Below are 5,562 nucleotides of genomic sequence, written 5' to 3'. Positions count from 1 at the left end.
ACAAAGAGCCGAGGAGGCAGACTCTGAAAGACCCAGTGCTCACACCCTTCAACCAAAGTGGCTTTCAATGGAGAATGGGGACATTTCTGGGAAGGGCTCCTACTTGATCTGTGTCCTGCTTCCGTGATTTTGGTTTTTAGGCCCTCCGTTTGCCTGTAGGTTTCCTCCTCTGCTCTAATTGCTGGGGAATGTCAGCCCTCATGGGGGTCATTTCTTTATGAAGACCTCTGTCATTTATTCTCCTCCTGGACAAGGGACAGCAGAGATCAGGTCTGGGGTTCCACAGTTCTAGCATTCCTCCTAAGCCACCTGGCTAAGCTGAAAGCATCATGACAGATCGAAATGAGGTCAGGGAAGAGGATCCCAGAGGAGTGAGATGCTGAGGGCAGGCCCTCTTCGGAGAGAGAACCACTACAAGGTCACTATCAGACCTGTTCAGGTGGGGGACGACTTACTGACCAATTCCGTGAGCAGAGAACCCACCCTCGTCATTCCAAACTCCTGAGCCAAAGGACTGCAAGATAACACATGTTGGTTGCTTTAAACCACTGCTTTTCTAATTGTTAATATGCATCAATAGAGAACTAGTTCAGATGCTTATCTCTACTTCCCCGGGTTTTTAATGTTTAGAAACATGTATGCTAATCTCTATCAAGGAAAAAAATTTGAGAATGCACTGGGAGGGCGGGTAGGCGGGTGGGGGCAGAGCCACGGCCAGAAGTAGAATAGTGGAGGCAGTGGAAGCTCTGGCAGCTCAGGACTGAGAGCAAATCAGAATTACCCTGATGCTTCAGAGGCTCTTCAGTTTCTCCTCTCTCATTCGGTCTGCAGTCTCAGTTCATTTGAGGAGCGACACTGGTGTTACCGCGGTGGCATTTAATAAAGAACTTGGTCCTGTACAGAAACTCATCGTGGACAAGATTAGAGAACACAGAACTAAACTATGGGCATCTGGAGGACCCGTTGATACTGGCCCAGAGCACCAGCAAGACCTAGGGAGGGAGCTTCTGAAGCTTAAATACACATATGTTAAAACAGACATGAATACGTTCCCAGACTTCACATTTGAAAATCCTAAATTTGAAGTCATCGAGAAGCCCCAGTCCTGGAAAACCCATGTAAAGTTTATTTGGAAATTTCACCTAGATTAGTTGTACAACTGGATCAGAATAAACAGTTCTCAACTGTGAAATGTTCTTTTGAATTCTGATTCCAAATAAATTATTTGGTGATGTTGGATGTAGAAAAAAAAAAACACAAAAATCCAATAACCACGGTAAACATCTGTTCGTCACCTTCACGTGATGTTCCCTAGCCCTTGTCACATGAAGGACACTGTGAAGGGCATTTCCTATCTACAATAGGTTCTTTCTAACACCCTCTTCCTGAGACCATGAGGTGTGTTCTTTCTGGCCGCAAGGAATAAAAACCCCAACTTGCTTCATGGGAGGTGTGTTCCTTTTGATTTAGCTTAAGGGAATTACCGTCAGCTAAGGTTATGCTAGGTCTCAGGGTTCAATTTTTCACTCGTGTGTGGTGGCAGATTTCCCAAAAATGACGTAGGTTTTCAAGGTAAGATTGCTCCCTGTACTTCATCTTTTCTTATCCCTGCTGTCTTCCTAACTATGGGAAATTGTATAAAACAAAATAGTGATATAAAACAATATACACAATATACACAAAACAATAGTATATAAAACAAAAGATAGACAGGATTTGGGATTTAATAAGAGCTGTTGGGGCACCTGGGTGCCTCAGTCGGTTAAGCATCTTCCCTCAGCTCAGGTTATGATCCCAGAGTCCTGGGATCCAGCCCCACATTGGGTTCCCTGCTCGGTAGGAAGCCTGCTTCTTCCCCACCCTCTGCTGCTCCCCCTGCTTGTTTTCTCTCTCTGTGTCTCTGTCAAATAAGTAAGTAAAATCTTAAAAAAGATAATGAGAGCTGTTATAATCCTGAACTTCTGGGGAATTGATGACAAGGACCCCAGGGTAGCAGGGAACAATGGCTTTGGGCTTTTGGAGTTGCAAATGGGCATGTGCCAAAGAACAATACATGGTTTTGGGAGATACCTTAGCAACAATTTTGGCCATAATGGCCACAAAATCCATCATCCACCAGTCACTCTGTACACAGGTTATCCAGGTTTAATTTTGGCCAATGGCAACTATTTCAAGAAAGACCAGATAATTGCATAAGAGCACATCCAACAAATATGGGGATGATGTAAAAGGTTGCATTGCCAAATCAGGCCCCACTAATCATAAGTCTTACCCAGGATCAGGTTTTACTCACATTTTCAAAGAGAAATTGTGAGGTACCAGCAAAGCAACTGAGACCACTAACACTAACTGCAAGAACCGATTTCCCACATGAGGACATGCTCTGACCCAGGCAAAACATACATGGTCTCTAAATGTTGTGTGAGGTTACCACACAAAGTGGAACTCTTTGGGTTGATTTCCCATGGCTATGCTTACATAGCTGATGTGACTTTTTCTTGCGAATAAGGCCATATTAATCCACTGATTCTTAGTTTGTTTCCCTAAATAGTTCTATACACAGCAAATCACCCTCCTGAAAGCATGTCAGGGACGGGCCTTCCCAACATTCACCACCATTTGGGTGTTCACCAACAGATTCCTCACGAGATGTTTACAAGGAAAATTGACCAGGACACTTTCTTCCCTCCCTCCTTCCCCCTTTCTTTTTTGTCTTTCTTTCTCTCTTTTTCTTTCTTTCTCTCTCTCTCTTTCTTTCTTTACGTTCTTTCTTGCTTTCTTTCTTTCTTTCCTTCCTTCCTTCTTCCTTCCTTCCTTCCTTCCTTCCTTCCTTCCTTCCTTCCTTCCTTCCTTCCTTTCCTTCTTTCCTTTCCTTCCTTCCTTCCTTTCTTCTTTCTTTCTTTCTTATTTCCAGGCAGATCCACTGAAGGGAAATGACCAAATGAAAGAACACAGTTTCCCTTCTTTTCCACACATTGTTTAGGTGGAGTTTGTAAATCAGCAAGAATCCAATAATTTCCCTAGGAAAATATATGCAGGGAAGGACAAGTTCCTCCATTACCGTTCAAGGTGTTCCAGCTTACCTAAGAATTAAGTTTACCTGAGATATTGAATATGCATGAAGAACTGATATTGAAATTCAGACCTTTAAAGAAATAGAAAGTATTAAGGCAGACATTTTTTATACATTTTAGACAAGGAGACAATACATTTCCGAGGGACGTTTGGGAGCTCTAATTTGGAGTGAGTCCTATGCAGAATTCAGACCCTCTGCTTTAAAGGCCTTGGTGAGAAGGATGTCTTTTTACTTCTTAGTACAGGGGGTGCCTTTTTCATAGGGGAGATGGGTTTCCTGCTTTCAGGGAGACAGAGGAGGGTTTGAGGTCCTTGCACAGTTGCTATTCAAAGAGCTACAATTCAAAATAATCAATATGCCATTGTGGTACATATTGGGCAATCTGACCTTGGCCCCTATGGGTACCATGGTTTCTCTTAGCCTTGCTCATTACTCAGTACCTCTTTCAGAGAGAAAGCTAAACATATTATTCTTAGAAATACCAAGGGGCATCCAGGTGGCTACGTCGGATAAGCATCTGACTCTTGATTTTGGCCCAGGTCATGATCTCAGGGTCGTGGGAACCCCACGTTTGGGCTCTATGCTCAATGCAGAATCTCCTTGGGATTCTTTCTCCCTCTCCCTCTGCCCATAATCCCTGCTCTAAATAAATAAATAAATACATACATACATACATACATACATAAAATGTTTAAAAAAAAACAAATAAAAAATAAATACCATGATCTTACCTGAAACTAATGTAACGCTGTATGTTAAGTATTCCAGAAATTTTTTAAAATTATTTTAAGGGTCACCTGGGTGGCTCAATTGGTTAAGTGTCAGTCTTTGGCTCAGGTCAGGATCCCAGGGTCCTGGGATAAGCCCCATGTCCAGCTCCCTGCTCAGGGGTGAGTCGGCTTCTCTCTCTCTCTCCCCCTCCCTCCACCACTCTGCTCTCCCAATCGCTCTCTCTCAAAGAAGTAAAGAAAATAGTTTTTAAAAAGCAATATAATGGTCCTCTCTGGAATCAATGCACTGATAATTATGCTTTCTTTTTGCTGACTCCCAGTCCCCCCATTTCTCTTTATTACCTGTCTGACCTACGTCCTTCCCCCAGTGATAGAGCCCTCTCAGGTGCACTGCTTAACCTGGAGGTGGGGCCAAAGAGAAGTGCACACATGGCTAGAATGGGCTGCCTTCAGAGTCAGTCATAACGAAACTACAGGCAGTTAGAAACGAGCCTAAAGTACCATTAGGAATAAGCACTGTGATATTTAGTGGTATGGATTTTAGGTTTGCTATTGATATCAACTTCCTTGTACAAATATGGTTAGAATCAAACATGACAGCAGGGCATCAGACAAAATGAAAGAAAACTGTGTCAAGTGTGAAGGTACTAAGTTACCAAAGTTACTCTCAGTTGTAAATTGCTTTGTCCCTCAGCCCCTCATTTCCACCTGCAGAACCTAGAAGACGTTCAACAGAGTCTCCACTTGCCATCAGATTCAATCTGGGGACACAATAATTTAAACTGTTAACCCAAACTTTCCATTTTTTCCTAATGTGTGTTGAATACCAGGTATTTCGATTGCCCATTCTCATTTTCAGTGAGGCCGCAGTGAGGACAGAGACTAATGTGGTGCATCCAGGTACTATTCTGTGTTTTGGTCTACTCTGTACTCCGTGTGTCAACTTTTTTCTGCCAGTGGACCTCTGACCATACACGGAAAACCCAACAAATACTGAAAGTGTAGAATCTCTGGGTTGATCTGAGGAAATATCAAGCAACTTTTAGGATTCTCTAAGGCGCAGAATGGCTCTTGACCTGCAAGGACTAAGGGAGCTGCCCCATCCTTTCCTTAGGGGGAGTAATTCCAGATTCCTGACGCATGCACCTGTGTATTTTTTATTTATTATTATTATTTTTTTAATTTCAGCTAGGCTCCATGACCAACGTGGAGCTCTAACTCATGACCTTGAGATGAAGAGTTGCACGCTCTACCCACTGAGGCAGCATGTGTCCCCCGAGCACCTTTGATGCAGGCACACACCATGATTTTCATGTTGGAAAAAGAGTGCAAACTCTGGGAAATGTCTTCAATCTGCTCCACTCCTTCTGGGTATGTTTCCTGAGTTCCAATTGTGTGGGAGTCCTCTTTCCCACCCACCCACAGAAGACCCTCTCGGATCCCAACCCAGATCCCCTGGGATCCCTGGGGTCCTTTCTGTGTTAGCCTCTCCTGCTCTCAGTGTGTTTGTGCTTCTAAAGACACCTGTGAGCAGGACTGCCCTGGGGCTCCAGGAGCTCCTTTGTACCCAGTCCCAGAGAACGGGGAGTACATGCCGTATATGACCCCAGCCCCACGTATCTCCCCTCCCCAAAGGCACTCAGCCTTTCACTAACAGGTGCAGCACGGTGAAATCTCCATTCCTGGCCCAGGGGAGACTAACTCTGAAACAAAGGTGTCCCCCAGGCTCTCCTGTACCTGTCAGGACAAAGCTCC

The 5,562-nt window shown here is 44.1% G+C and overlaps 1 pseudogene; it reads left to right on the top strand.

The window, feature by feature from the left end:
- The first annotated feature begins 671 nt into the window (after positions 1-671).
- Positions 672-1,151, top strand: LOC148161919 (ATP synthase peripheral stalk subunit F6, mitochondrial pseudogene; annotated as a pseudogene).
- The last annotated feature ends 4,411 nt before the right edge of the window (positions 1,152-5,562 follow it).

This window comes from Eumetopias jubatus, unplaced genomic scaffold (assembly GCF_037043125.1).
Source record: "Eumetopias jubatus isolate StellerSeaLion01/CBP00866 unplaced genomic scaffold, mEumJub1_p1.0 scaffold_39, whole genome shotgun sequence".
Classification (NCBI taxonomy): domain Eukaryota; kingdom Metazoa; phylum Chordata; class Mammalia; order Carnivora; family Otariidae; genus Eumetopias; species Eumetopias jubatus.
This window is presented reverse-complemented; position numbering and strand designations above follow the sequence as displayed.